Source organism: Notamacropus eugenii, chromosome 4 (assembly GCF_028372415.1).
Source record: "Notamacropus eugenii isolate mMacEug1 chromosome 4, mMacEug1.pri_v2, whole genome shotgun sequence".
Taxonomy (NCBI): Eukaryota; Metazoa; Chordata; class Mammalia; order Diprotodontia; family Macropodidae; genus Notamacropus; species Notamacropus eugenii.
The window spans coordinates 2,078,377-2,093,128 of NC_092875.1; the positions used below are offsets into that span (position 1 = coordinate 2,078,377).

Below are 14,752 nucleotides of genomic sequence, written 5' to 3' on the forward strand. Positions count from 1 at the left end.
TCTTCCTGTCCCCAAGAGCCCCACCCCCTCCACTCCCCAAGGCAACCAAGATGGATGGGCCCTTTACTCCAATCACACCCAGGCCTAGTGCTCAGAGATCCTGGCTGCCTCCCATCCCGAAGCCCTGCCCTCCTTCCCATGCAAAGTCTTCTCCAAGGCAATGATCCCTCCTCTGCCCTAAACTCCTCCCAGGCCTCCAAACTCCACCCCTCTGTGATCAAACCGCACCTGGGCCACCCCTTAACCCCCCCCTTCCCTGCGAGAGCTCCTCCTCTCTGATGTCTCCACACCCTCCCCCTCTTCATCCCTCCACACTCACCCCCTCCTCCCCTAAGCAGAAACAGGACTTTTGTAAAATGCAGCACCAGCCTAACTCATTAATAAACCCTATGCTTTGAGGAGCTGGCAGCAAATAGTTCCTGGGAAAACTGGGATGCTGTATACCATTTGTAACTCAAATCCATATTGGATTGGATTGAGTTCTCCTATTGTAATTGTGATCTTTGACCCTCTGCAAAGTGGTCAGATGCTGAGGCAACATAGACTCCTAATTGGGCATTAAGGCATTAGAATTGTAACCACAAGAATAAAAGGTTGCTGGATCAGACAGACTCCATCTTATTGGGGTGTAGAGTGTGTTCAGGGAAGAGAAGTCCCTACTGTGTGGGGGCTGCTGAACCCTTTTCAGGGCTGCTCTCCATATTGGATCCACCTAATCCTCACCTGTGGCTCCCAGAAGCTGTAGCAAGTGCAGGGGTCACATCCCTGTAAACCATTTCCTCACAGCAGAGAAACCAGGAGGAGGAAAACTGAGTGGGGGGGGGGGGGAGGGAGGGTGCCTGCCCCAAGCATGTGAAGACTTCCCCAGTGGAATGGGTGAATGAGAACATTGTGTCCCAGAGGCCAAGAAGGTGGCTTAGACATAGATGATGCCAAGGTGATGCATTACATCTTGATCCATCACCAGTCACCTTGATGCTGTCATGTCACTAGGATGTGACATCTATAGAAGAGTGAGGCTGAAGACTTCATGCAGCCCAGCCTCAACTACACCCAACTTGGAAGGCAGCCAAAAGACATCACCCATACCATCTGACCATTTTTACTTTTCTCAGTGTCCTGTGGTGTCAGCAAGTGACAAAGCACCAGGCCAGGATACACTGGGAGCTGTCATCACAATCCTGCCCAGGTGGCCCAGCACATCAGGTCATCTCTCACTGGCAGCAGCAGTGGGATTTGGAAGCCCCTGGGTGTCTGAGCAACCCTTGAGGACCTCACCTCTCCCTTTCTGGTGTGATGAAGGGGCCTGAAAATGTCCCTAAAATTGTCAGCTTACTCAACCCTGACCTGATGATCATGGCAGGCAGGGATCCCACCCTTCAGTCAAAACACACAAAAACTGTACAAAAATTTCTGCAAAGATGATTCTGCTCACTTATCAGTACATGGAATTTTCATACACTTATGGACAAAACCAAATTCACTAGACCTGAAAGAGGAACAGTTCTTGTTTCAAGAGACTTTAGCAGATATCACAAGCAAATAGCAGCCCTGAGTGAAGCAAAGCTGGCAAAGGAAGGCCAAATTATTGAAGGTGAAGCTGGATACAGGCTTCTCTGGAGTGGCTATGGTGAAGGGGAGCACTGGGAAGCTGATGCAGGTTTTGCAATTAATACTAATATAGTCAGGATACTTGTATGCTCATCTAAAGGAGTGAATGACAGTCTCATGAGAATGTGATTGTCACTTGCCAGAAAACATCACCCAACCATCGTCAGTGCCTATACTCCTACCATGATGAACACTAATGAGGTGCAGGAAAAATTTATGAAGACCTAGAGACTCATCATCAGTGTGCTGAAAGGGGACAAGCTGATGTAATTCTGGGTGATTTAATGCTAGAGTAGGCTCAGAGTGATGGCAGAGACTCCTTGGGAGTAATGCTGGAAACAGTAACAGCCATGTTCACTCACTGTTGAAGACTTGTGCATCTCAGGAACTTTCCATTACCAAAATTTTTTCCTTTTACCTAAACAAAATAAAACTTTGTGGATGTACCCTTACAGGAAACATTGGCATTTAATAGACTATGTAGTTGTAAAGAGAAGTGACAGACAGAATGTGAGAGTGATGAATGCAATGTGTGGTGCAGAGCGCTGGGATGATCACAGACTTATCCTCTCCAAGCTGTATATTTGCTTCCAACAATAGCTGCAGTCCCAGGTCTACATGACTAGCAGAAACTTAATGCTAGAACACTTCTCTGAGGAGGAACGATTCTTTTAAAGTTGCAGGGAAATTTGAGCCAACACACAGCTGGCAACTGTGGAACAGAAAAGGAGGGCATTATGTTCAGAGAAATGGTGGATAAGAGAGCTTTTATTCATCTGGATCAGAACAGGAACAAATATCAAGATTGGTTTGATGAAAATGATGGGGAAATTCAGAAACTGCTACATGAAAATTAAGAACTCCACAGGGTTTACCAGCAGGGTAGTTGATCCATCTCTAAGAAGTCAACATTTGACTCTAATACAGAAAAGTGCAAGTGAAGCTTAGAGAGATCCAAGATTCTTGGCTCAGTCAGAAGGCAGAGGAAACTTAGTTTTACACTTACAGTACAATCTAAAGTGCTTTTATGATGCTCTGAAGGTTATTTAAAGGCAAAGGTTTATGCTGCAGCTTACCTATTCCTTGTCACCTTGATTACTGATAAAGACATGATGGTAAAGGGATGGGCTAAATGTTTCCATAGTGTTCTCAAGAGACTATCACCAATCACAAGTATTCATCTTTCCTGAACACATTTTATACCCATAGAGTGTAAGAATCAGAGAATGATCATCTAGGTAAAACAGAAAAAGGAGGTGGATAATGAAAAGAGGGAGAGACATCCATGTTGGAAAGAGGAAGAGAAAGGGATGGAACTCAAAAACTATTGAACAGGACTAGTTGAAGGGGAAAGGAGAAAGGGAAATGAATATGAGAAACTGAGAAGATAAATGAGAAGGAAGAAATGTAGAATGAGATGAAAGCAGGAGAGAGAAGCACATTTCTGGAGAAACTAGAGTTGAAAGATATGTCGTCTTCTAAATGATACAACAAAGGAATATTTGTACTTCTTTGTAACACATGAAAGTTCTTTGAATATCACAGAGACATTGCAAACAAATACAAAAAATACAAATACAAAATACAAATACAAAAAAGGAGAAATAATCAATATATCCTTTTATTCCATAATGAAACAAGAATGGAAACTACCTCAGGGACAACAAACAAAAAATAGAACTGCAAATGGCAGAATGGGAAAGTAGCAAATGTTGGAGAAAAGTGGAAAATTGGGACATAAATTCATTGTTGGTGGAATTATAAAATGATCCAGACGTTTTGGAGAGCAATCTGGAATTATGTGGGCATACCAATATTTGGGTTATTTGTTGACATGAGTAGGGAAAAAGGAAAAGAGTCTATGTGTTCTAAAATGTTTATAGCAGCTCTCTTGGTGGTGGGCAAAGAACTGGAAAGTGTGAAGATGCCCATGAGTTTGAGAATGCTTGAAGAAATGGAGGCACATGATTGTGATGGAACACTACTGTTATAAAACACAGTGACCTCAAGATTTTAGAAAAGCATGGAGATGTGCAGCAAATGGGAAAGAGTGAAATGAGCAGACCCAAGAGAAGATTCTGTAGAGTAACAGTAATAAGGTTTTAAGAGAAATTTTGATTGGAGAAATTATTTTATCTTTTATAAACACCCAAGTTAGCTCTAAAGGACGTAGAATGATATTTGCATACAGAGAAAGAATTGATAAATAGAAGTATGTATAGAATAAATTACCCAAAACACCTATTTGTGCCTAATGGTAGCCCTTTCTAGGATGGATGGAGTGGGGGGAGAGAAGAGTAAAAGAAAAAAATAGCGCCACAGTTTTGTGATGTGATTTGAAAGGAAGGGGAAATTGTGCACTGTGGGTTTGCAGTTTCTTGTAAATCATCTTGTTCTTGTACTATGTTATGAAAATGCTTTAATATTGCATAAAATAAAAACATTTTTAAAAAGCTTGCTTGAAACTACTCACAGACACACACACACACACACACCAACACACACACATAATTTGAGATCTTGACAACTGGTGCCATCACTTTCTGGCAACCAGAGAGGGCAGAAATGGAAGCAGCAGCAGATTTCATCTCCTTCCACTCAAAGTTCACTTCAGATGGTGACTGTAGGAAGGAAATTAAAAGATGTCTTCTCTTTTAAAGGAAAGTTATGGAAAATCTGGACAGCATGTGAAAGAAAACCAGAGAGATCACCTTGCCAACAAAAGTCCACATAGCAAAGTCTTCCAATGACATTGCTGTCAGAGTAGCAGTTGATAATGTTTAATATAAAATTTTGGAATAATCTCTTTGTTCTCTCTGAAGTAAACTCAGAGAGTGCCTCTTCCTATGTCAGCAAAAGCCAGCCAAGGCTGACTCTACATTCCTTAAGGAGACCTTTAACCTAAGACACTATATCTTATTATCTATAGACACATACTATGTTATGGCATATTAATGGTAAAGAAAATATAGACATCTTAGGTCGTAATTTCTATTGAACATTGTTTACCCTTTCCTATGTCAGTTATCTGTTTAGGGGAGGAAGTCTGCCACTTACTAGGGATTTCTTTCCTTATCACTGAGACATATGTTTACCCAGCCTGGAATCTCAAGGCCTGACTAACATTGCTTTGTTAATTGTCCTGTCTTACTGAATTTATGATTTGCTTAATTAGGAGAGTTTCTTTCTCAAGGCTGATAATGTTTAATATAAAATTTTGGAATAATCTCTTTGTTCTCTCTGAAGCAAACTCAGAGAGTACCTCTTCCTATGTCAGCAAAAGCCAGCCAAGGCCGACTCTACACTCCTTAAGGAGACCTTTAACCTAAGACACTATATCTTGAATAATGAGGCTTTCCTTTGTATCTTATTATCTATAGACATATACTATGTTATGGCATATTAATGGTAAAGAAAAATAGACATCTTAGGTCGTAATTTCTATTGAACTTTGTTTAGCCTTTTCCTATGTCAGTTATCTGTTTAGGGCAGGAAGCCTGCCACTCACTAGTGGTGGGATTTCCTTTCTCGTCACCGAGACATATGTTAACCCAGCTGGAATTGCAAGGCCTGACCAACATTACTTTCTTAATTGTCTTGTCTTACTAAATTTATGATTTGTTCAACTAGGAGAATTCCTTTCTCATAGCAAAATGTATATAAGCCATAAGATTTCTGCACTGGGTAGCCAGAACATTTCTGGCTCCATAATGCATTATGTTACTGTTTTCTTTAATAGGGAATTGATCAATTAATTAATTATGCATTTAGCCATGTTGCCTTTTCTTAACAAAGTTTTCTGGTCAACACGGCAAAATGTACTTAAGACAGATGATTTCTGTACTAGGTAGTGATAATGTTTAATATAAAATTTTGGAATAATCTCTTAGTTCTCTCTGAAGCAAACTCAGAGAGTGCCTCTTCCTATGTCAGCAAAAGCCAGCCAAGGCTGACTCTACATTCCTTAAGGAGACCTTTAACCTGGGACACTATCTTGAATAATGGGACATTTTCCATATCTTAATATTTGTAGACCTACACTATGTTATGGCATGTTAATGGTAAAGAAAACACAGACATCTTAGGTCGTAATTTCTATTGAACTTTGTTTACCCTTTCCTATGTCAGTTATCTGTTTAGGGCAGGAAGCCTACCACTTACTAGTGGTGGGATTTCCGAGACATATGTTTACCCAGCTTGGAATCCCAAGGCCTGACCAACATTACTTTGTTAATTGTCTTGTCTTACTAAATTTATGATTTGTTCAACTAGGAGAGTTCCTTTCTCACAGCAAAATGTATATAAGCCAGAAGATTTCTGCACTGGGTAGCCAGAACATTTCTGGCTCCATAATGCATTATGTTACTGTTTTCTTTAATAGGGAATTGATTAATTAATTAAATCATAAAATGTATGCATTTAGCCATGTTGCCTTTTCTTGGTAAGTTTTCAGGTCAACAGTAGTCAGAGTCACCTCTGACTCCATAGCGCTATGTAACTGTTTTCTTTATGGGGAACTGATTAATTAATTAAATCATAAAATTTAGGCATTTAGCCTGTTGCCTTTTAACTAAGTTTTCAGGTCAACACAGTACAAGGAAAGGTAAGCACCACAAAATCAACAAATTAAATTGCAGTGCTGGAGAAGACTTTTGAGAGTCCCTTGGAAACAAAAAGGTGAAATCAGTCAAGACTTAAAGAAATTCATTCATCCTATTCACTGGAGGGTCAAACACTGAAGCTGAAAGACTTTGGTCACATAATGAGAACATGGGATTCTTTAGGAAAGACCCTGATGTTGGGAAAGACAGAAGGAAAATGCCGAGGTTAACATGGATAGTGTCATGAAAACGATGAACATGAACTTGGACAGACTTTGGGCGGTAGTGCATGACAGATCAACCTGACCTCCTACGGTCCATGGGGTCACAAAAATTGGACACAACTGAATGAATCAACAACTACAAGAAATCTTTTATAAGCTTAAAACCTCCTCAAAGATGAGGCTAAGGGTAACTAATTGGTGACATAGGGTACAGAGCTTGGAAATGGAGACCTAACTTCAGCAAGATACTTACTATGTTTTTGAACCTAGCCAAGTCACTTAACCTTGTTTGTCTTTGTTTTCACATTTATAAAATGAACTGCAGAAGGATATAACAAACCAATTTAGCACCAATGCCAAGAAACAACCCCACCCCCCAACACCCAAGGAGGTCACAAAGAGTCAGATATGATTGAAATGACTGAACAACAAATCAGGTGAGACTGTCACGATGCCCTCTAGACAATCAGGTCTAATCTGATGACAATGGCATTGTCCCCAATAGGTATTACAGTGGTAATGGTATTGTCCCGCATGGATATAACGAGCTAAATCCTTCCTTCAGGAGAGAGTGCTCTTGGTCTGAAGACCACAAGGACTCATTGTCACAAGGAAACTCAAGTCAGTTCAGGCAAAGACCTCCGAGCACTAGCGGTTCATTTGTTAATTTACTCATTAAATTTGCTAATTAAGAGGGCCGTGGCTTTGCCACTGAGCTCAAAGACCTGGGGGAGGAGACGCAGCTTTGTCTATCACTAGGTTTTCTGGATGTGCCCTTTAGGCTTTTTGAGGTGGCAAGGAACTCAGAAGATGTTTATAAAACAAATAAACAAGAGAACACACATTTTCCTTTGTCATCGTACTCATGTGTTTGTACATTTTATCATATGTTCATTTTTGGAAGATTTTTTCAATGAAAAAATTCAAGAAAAGGTAGAACAAAGAACAGAAGTTGGTAGGTAGGGAAAACAATGTAAATGGTTAAAGGACTGACAGCATCATGGGGGTAGGAACCATGTGACTGGCTGAAAGTCTGAAAGGTGGGTGAAAATGTTGATATTTTCCACTTGGATCGCACAGAAATAACCAATGATAGAAAACAAGTTTCCTCTAATGGTACAAAAATATCAGAGACAATATTTCCAGGGATGGCATCATCCTGGCTGGGAGAGAGCACAGATGGCCTAGAACTCTATCAGGAAAATTAAAGGTATGGAAGATCATAAGTTTCCTTGACAGGAGGTGAGCTGCAGCTGGTGCTGAGATAATGTTTCTTTTCGAAGTGAAGTGTTTTAAGAGAGCCCTGCACTTTTAAATATAGTTCAGAGTTTTTCTTCAATTAAAGGGGACTAACAAGAAAACTGAGCTTTTCATTTAACTGACAGAGGAAGACTGAACTTTTCAACTCATGAGCTTCTTCACCCAGATTGTTGTGCTTGGTCCTTTGAAAGTGAAATGGATTTAAGTGAGGCAGAGCTGTGCAAAGTCATCAGCCTAACTAGTTCCTCCAGAGTTCTCAAAGTCCACTGGTGAGATATCTGGTGTTGGTCCTCCACTTCTACCTAGTCTATAAACATTCCCTCAACTGACAGATGTTAGGGTCCCAAAGTCATGTTTCCAATATGGTTAGCAAAAACTGATATACAAACTAATTTATACTCCAGTTTGGTGTCAACTTTGGCAGCTACCTGCAGACAAACAAATATGTACAAACAAGATATCTACTTCTACCTAGGGACTGTGATCAATTGAAGAAAACCACCACCAGCATTGACTATTTGGAACACATCCAAAGAAAGGCTATGAATATGACAGATTGGAGACCACCCCAAATGAGGATGAGCAGGAAGAAGTGAGGCTACTTATCCTGAAGAAAAGAAAACGTGGTAGGCAACAGGAAATACTCTTCAAATATCTGAAAGGCATGATAATGTGTAAGGTGAAACCCAATTGTATTGCTTGACCCCAGAGGGAAGACCCAGGACTAACAGGTGTAAGCTGTAAGAGGCAGGTTTCAGTCTGACATGGAGAACCACATCCTAAAGATGGGCTGCCTTCTTGCTGGTCTTCAAGCACAAATGTTTTCAGAGAGAGGCCTCTGCAGCTATGAGTCTGGCCCAGATGGCCCCTGAAGGCCCTTCCAACTCAAGATTCTCTGATCAATTCAGTGACAAGAAAACAAGAAGAGGGCTTGGGTCCTCATTAGCATCCAAATGAATTTTATTAGAAAGCTTTCTTCCTACCAGTGTTTGCTTTTCCTGGTAAAGCAAAACTCCTCTGACCTTCCTTGATGAGAGAATATAGAGACTTTCCATAATGCCTCTTGAATTGCTCTCTCATGTCCAACCTGTTGACGTCTGCACTGGAAACCATCATTCTGATGCGAGTGTTGTCCTCAATACTTGAGCCCTTCACTGATCTGTAGACATTATGTGACCAGTAGCCTCTGATGTTGAACTGGGTTTCTTTCCCTTTCCCTTCCAGGCTGGCAGAGCAGGAGCAACCATGGAAAGCTTTGTAGACAGAGCTTGCAAGGCTCTTACCTGCCTAGGAGGGGCTGCTTTGCTCACCCAATGGCTCTGCTCTGCCTCAGGTCCATCAGGGGAATCCCTTCCTCATCCTCATGATTGTTGGGTCCCCAAAATCAGGAGGCAGAAAAGATCTCAAGCTAATGAGAAGTTTCTTGACTGTCACATGCAGTGACCTTGATGTAGGCTGAATAGATGCATGGAGGTGGCCCCTGGGAGAACACAACATTCCCCTAAATTGTTCCAATTTTTGTGTCTTTGATTAAACCTATCTGAATCTTTCTCTTCATCAAAGATTGTTCCCCCGTTGACATAACATTGACCTAAGGCCTTTTCCTTTTTCTGAAGACATTCTGTTTCTGAGAACATCCAGATGGATTGTCTCCCATAGTTCTGTAGATTATCAGCCTATTCCCTCCTGTTTTGGTTTTGCAACCTGGAGGATCACATGAATTATTTTCCTTTTCTCACCTTTCTGTTGTAGTCAGACAGACAATTTAAACTTCACCAGTGACCTCCATGTTCTAGAGAAAGGCATGTACCCACTGAGTAAATTCACAGGGTTTCTTTTCAGTATAAATTCTCTCATGAGAGTATAAGAGATGATCTCTGGATGAAGGTCTCCCCACACTGAGTCCTTATATGGTTTGTACCCATAGTGAATTTTCTGCTAAGAAGTTCTGTACTCCGTTTCAAAGCCTTTCATCATTCAGGTCAGCTATAAGATCCCTGTATCTCCTGTTGGGACTGGAAGCTCAAATGCGTGTGGACAGTCTCGGGCAGGTAAAAGTGGGACTTCTAAATCTTAGAGTCTTACGAGGCCCTCCATGAACAGCGGGGGTTCGAGAAGGTCAGACCGAGCTAGCTCGGCTAGCTCGGGTATTTCCGCCTCTCCCCCGGAGGTACCTGATGGGTGGAGTCTCCCTGCCCTCGAGGTTGTCCTGGATTGGAGCACACCTAGTTACCTAACAGCACGGTATTGAGATGCAAACTGTGTGGCTGAAGATTAAGTAGGATTGAGGAAGCCTAAAAGCTCTCTTACACGTGTGGAGCCAAAGAGAAAAGTAGGGCTCCGCTTCTTTTCTTTTCTCTCTTCCCTCCCCCTCTCTCCCCGCTTGTACTTCTACTTCCAATCCCTTAAGCTTAGCCTCCTTAGGAAATCTCCCCCTCTTCCTCCTAAGAAAGAAGAGTGCATTTGTAACCGAAACCCTGTAATAAAGCTCGACCCCTGTTTGACTCTGGAACGTCCTTTCTCTCATACGTGCATCCGGCGTGGCCAGCCGAAGACCTCGGGAGGTGAGGTAAGAAAGACTCGGGTAGCCCAATACAGGCCTCTAGGCTTGGCAGTCCCAGCATTGCCTTTTTGCAGTCATGATTACAATTCTGCCGCAGCAATGTCCTCAACACTATCTCTGTCTCTTGGTTTTCCTCTCCCATATCTCGACCTACTGCTTCCTCCTAAGAAAGAAGACCCCCCTGCACTTGTAACCGAAACCCTGTAATAAAGCTCGACCCCTGTTTGACTCTGGAACGTCCTTTCTCTCATACGTGCATCCGGCGTGGCCAGCCGAAGACCTCGGGAGGTGAGGTAAGAAAGACTCGGGTAGCCCAATACAGGCCTCTAGGCTTGGCAATCTCCCATGAATTCTCTGATGATAAATAAGGACTGACTTTAGCCTGAAGGCTTTACCACTTCAATTACTTTCTCAACTTTTCTCACCAGTGTAGACTCTCTGAAGTACAGTAAAAATCTGTACTACTTAAAAGTTTTTTCTCATTGCTTACATTCATAAGGTTTCTCTTCAGTGTGGATTCTCTGATAATGAATAAGGCTGCCCTTGCATGTAAAAGTCTTTCCACACTGATTACAGTTAGAAAGTTTGTCTCCAGTGTGGGTTCTTTGATGCCGTACAAGAACAAGCCTCATGCAAATGTATTTTCAGATTCATGACATTCATAAAGTTTTTCTCCAGTATGGATTCTCTAACATTTATCAAGATTTTTCTACATCTGAAAGCCTGTTCAAACTGATTACATTCATAGGGTGTCTTGCAGTATGGCTTCTCTGATGTTGAACAAGACTGTCCCTCCATGTAAAAGCCTTTCTACACTGAGCACATTCAAAAGGGTTCTCTCCATTGTGAATCCTCTCATGTTCAGGAATCCTCATTCTGTATCTGAAAGTCTTTCCACATTGATAACATTTATGACATTTATGTCATGTTATTCTGATATTATGATCATTCTTATGATTCTTTTGATGTCCAGTAAGATTTGGAGATACTTCTGAGAGCCTTTTCACATTCATTACATTTGTAAGATTTTTCCCCAGTGTGAATTCTTTGACGTGCTTTAACATGTCTCTTCTAACTTTCCACATTGATTACATTCATATGGTTTCTCTCCAGTGTGGATCCTGTGATATTTGACAAGACTGTCTTTTCATGTGTAAGCCTTTCCATATTGATTACAGTTATAAGGTTTCTCTCCAGTGTGGACCTTCTGATGCTGAACAACTTTCTCTTTCCATGCATGAGCCCTTTCACATTGGGTACATTTGTAAGTTTTCTCTCCAGGGTGTGTTTTCTAATGTAAAGTAAGTCTGGTCTTACTTTGAAGAGCCTTTCCACATTGATTACATTCATAAGGTTTCTCTCCATTATGGGTTCTCTGATATGCAATAAAGTATCTCCTCTCTCTAAAACCTTTTCCAAATTGTTGACAGTCAGCATATTTCTCTCTAGTGTGGATTCACTCATGTCTGGCACAGATTTCTCTCCAAATGCATTCAGAGAGATGACCACTCATGAATCTTTGATTGTGAATTTCTTCCACAAAATGGATTAGTTCTCCATGAGTTTCCTTCATTTCCAGTCTGATCTCTCCTGCTGTAAAAGAAAGAACCCAGGAAAAATAATGCAAATACATATACTATGCAAACACACATATATTTATATACCTTTTTATCTATTAGCAGAACATAAACTCAGTTCCTTTCTACTTCTCTGGGGAAAGAGAAAAATCTTAAAAGGGCAAAAACTGTCATTGTAAAAAGTCCTCTGCTTACATGTCAAGGATGATGTAATTTACAAAGATTTTGATGTACGAATTTGCATAGGATTCTCACAACAAAGCTGTAATAAAGAGAGGGTCATCATTCTCATCACATTCACAACTCAGACCATGGGCTCAGAATGGCTGAGTGACTTGACCAAAATCCTAAAGTCTGAGACTGGAATTAAATCCCCATGAATGCTCTGTTCACAGGAATTGACAAAATATCTCCATTTCAGTCTTTTCCTTTCCATTTCATTGTGTGTATTTTCAATGCTTTGTTCATAGATATACTGCCATTTAGTGTACATATAAGGAATATTCAAATTATTTCATGTTCTATGCTACCTGTAAGCATAAAATAATTTCCCAAGTGATCATTTTCGATCTTATTTTTCCTGTTGCTTTTTGTAAGATCACATGCAGAACACCAATCCTTTTCTTGTTTATCTGACGAAAAATTGTTTTGCTGTGACTCATTAATTTTTGAGATAGCCATTAATTATTATTCTTTTTAACAAATTATCTGTCAATGCCAATGATCACTAAAACTAAATTAAAATCCTGCTAAAACACACAATTAAAAAAATGAAATTGAATGCCCAGGTCTAAAAATATGCGTCTGATCCAGCAACTTGAGTTCATCATCCTTATCTAGAGCAGGGGCCGTCATGCTTCACAAGTGAGCCTCTTACATCCTTTCTCCTTTAGAGTTTCACAAACCCCTTGAAGGATTGTGGCAGTGGTCCAAGGGATTTGAGCTAAAAATTTGCCAGTGGCCCTTTAAGCAGTAAATAATTGTCCAATTTTCACAAGTATGTGCATGTTTCAACCTTAACATTGGTCTTTATGCATTGATTTGAAACTGTCATGATCAGGAGTACACAGCATTTGGGGATCCTGCAGTGAGTACCTCAAATTCTGACTGCTATTGACTATGTGCAATATATTCTTTCAGTTTCTCAGCTTGACATCAGATTGTTTCCAAACTTCCAGGAAGGGTAGACATTCATGTGCAAATGGTGACAGGCATGGCAACACCTTTGGTGGCTGTCTATCACTGCACTGGAATCCTGCTCTCCTTCTTGGTCTACCTTGCAATCACATCTCATCAAACCTGAAATCATCAGATCAAGATCTCCCTTGGGTTTACATTCTTGCTGCATTGAGGGTAAGCTACTGGAAAACTATCATCAGTAGGCACACACAGGAGAGCCCATCATGAAATCATCATGGACCACCACAACCTTGCTACAACAACAGACCTTAAAATGCCACTCATTGACATGTGGATGTTGTTTTCTAATGGGAACTTCTCCTCTGTTCATGTTGCTCTTCTTGTGTCTGGAAGCTTCTCAAAGGACTTGCTTGACAACATGTGTTAGTCATTCAGTACTTTTAGTACATTTAGTAGACCTTCAGTTTTCAGTGAACATGTAGCCTCTGTACCAGAGGTAGAAAAACAAAGTCATCCCTGAAGAAATTCTATTCTTTCAAATGTTTTTTTATATATAAAACCTAATTTAAAAAAAAAAACCAGAAAGCATTATTTGCAATTGACTTCAAATACTTTTCTCATATAGTATAGTAATGGTTATGAGCCAATAGAAAAATAAATCTTTTAAATCGTAATTAGTAAGTCATTTTGACTGGTTAGAATTAAACAAATGGATTTCCGTTCCCCCAGCAGGATCTTGTGAAATCCCCCTTCTGTTTCCTACCTCATCCTTCTGTGAGCATTTTCACTGTCTTTTATTTCAAAATCAAAATACAACTGGTGGTACAGTGGATAGATTGCTGGATCTCAAATATGGGAGATCTGAGTTCCAATCCAACCTCAGAAACTTGGTAGTCCTTTGACCCTAAGGTAGTGAGAAGACCTCTGTTCACCTCAGGTTTTCTTATCGGTAAAGTGGGCTTAGGGTTAGAATCACATTATAAGGCTCATTTAGGGGTAGGGTCTGATTCTGCCCCTAACCCTAAATGCCCTAAAAGCACTTAATTTCTAGGGTCATCATGAGGATCAAATGAGAATATTTGTACAGTGCATGACACCTAGTGTGTAGGGTAAAAATGTTAGCTCTTATGTGATTTTTACTATTTCCTCCCCCATCTTGGTCTCCCTTTTAATTCAAAATTATCCTCACTCCTTTTATTCCCTTCTTTCTTTGTTGGACTAAATGTATTTCCAGTCCAAACCACTCTCTTTTCCCTGCATCAGAGTTTGTTTATAAATTACATTCTGAGCTGTGTGACAGTAGACTGTCTTTTGCCTTCCTTTGTGTCCTTCTTGCTCAGCATAGTCCCTAAAACAGAAAACACACAATCAATCTTTACTGATTCCCTGCCTGGGCCCAGAGTGGACAGCAGTCCTCAGCCTCTACCTCCACTGCCTGTTTTCTGGACTCTCTTCTAGTCCTTAAATACATGTTCAGGCCTCAGACCTGTTTTTGTCTGTTTCTTGTATTCAGTCACCTCTTCATAGCTATCTTACTCAGCTTCTAACCCCGATTGTACTGAACGAGCACCAATATTGAAGATTAAAGATGCTTTTTTCTAGGCTTCTGAAGGGTCTCCTGCTAGAGGACAGCTGTGGGTCTCTAACTCCCAGCTTCCTAAATTGATATGATGGTCACTCACATGAATCTGACCAATGATTCTCCAAGAATGGAGATAGAGATTAACCATAGAGATTGGAAGAGGGACTTGGACTGATGATTTATGCAAAGTTTAG

General features: G+C 40.7%; 1 long non-coding RNA gene across 1 annotated transcript; it reads right to left on the reverse strand.

Moving 5' to 3' along the window:
- Window positions 1-8,638: 8,638 nt before the first annotated feature.
- On the reverse strand, window positions 8,639-13,511 carry LOC140502785 (uncharacterized). Its single transcript, XR_011966567.1, has 2 exons — window positions 13,284-13,511; window positions 8,639-11,852 (listed from the first exon to the last, which is right to left on the reverse strand). It is a non-coding gene; the product is annotated as an uncharacterized lncRNA (long non-coding RNA).
- Window positions 13,512-14,752: the final 1,241 nt, after the last annotated feature.